Genomic DNA, 1,115 nt, shown 5'->3' with positions numbered 1-1,115 from the left:
TGGCTGAGGTATGTCAACGATGCCTTTGCTGAACTCTCTCTCTCCTTCCATTCATTTCAAGGAGGAATGGGAGGTTGACAAGCTCCCCTTCTTGGGCACTCTAGTTCATCGCTCTGCTGACCACTTCTCCTTCTCCATATACAGGAAGCCTATGCATAGTGGTATGTACATACACTTCTTCTCATACTATCCTCTCCATGTAAAGAGAGGTGTTGCCACCTTGCTGTTCCTCCGCACCCTCCGCATCTGTGACCCTCAGTACCTGGATGGATAGATCGACTTCCTGCGTCGGTCATTCTCCAAACTGGGCTACCCTCGTCATATTCTCGACGTCGCGTTATCCAGGGTACTGCGTACCTTCTACCACGACTCTTCCTAAAATAGGCTCCTCACCTGGCCGTCCTCAGCCTGCACTACCCTGAGGAGATCTACTCTCACTGTCGCCCTCTTCACCCTCTCAACTGCAGGCTGATCTTTCGCCAGGTGAGCACTCTCCGTCGCAACCCGGTCCACACCAATCCTCCCTCTACCTCGAAGGTGGGCACCTATGCTGTTCCTTGTGCCTCCTGTGATAAGCAGTAGTTTAGCGATACGGGCGCCAGTCTCACTAAGCGTCTGTCTCAACATAAGTACGTTGTATCCATGGAACACAATAACAACGCCCTCTTTTGCCATCAGTGGGAGACAGGCCATCACATTGGCTAGTCAGCCTTCTCCGTTATGCGGGCCACCCCACGCATAGCCTGCCCGATCCTTCGACCTGTCCTAACCTCACTTCGCTTCCATTCGTGTGTCCTCACCTACTCTATGTTACCGCGATACTTTCCTCTTCAAACCTGAAGATTGAATCCAGGTGTGTATATATGTGTGTGTGAAAAGGAAAACAGCCATAGCAAGAAATTAATGTAAATCGTGACGTTTCGAACTCTTCACGAGTTCCTCTTCAGACGAATAATAAACTGAAATGGATCCATTTTGCTTTATTAATAGTCTGAAGAGGAACTCGTAAAGAGTTCGAAATGTCGCGATTTTTAAAAATGTCTTACTGTAGCTGTATTCCTTTTCATCTTTGTGTACACGTTACTGTGTTTGTGTTATATATATATATATATATA

This window comes from Penaeus monodon, chromosome 5, assembly GCF_015228065.2.
Source record: "Penaeus monodon isolate SGIC_2016 chromosome 5, NSTDA_Pmon_1, whole genome shotgun sequence".
In the NCBI taxonomy this organism is placed as follows: domain Eukaryota; kingdom Metazoa; phylum Arthropoda; class Malacostraca; order Decapoda; family Penaeidae; genus Penaeus; species Penaeus monodon.
This window is presented reverse-complemented; position numbering follows the sequence as displayed.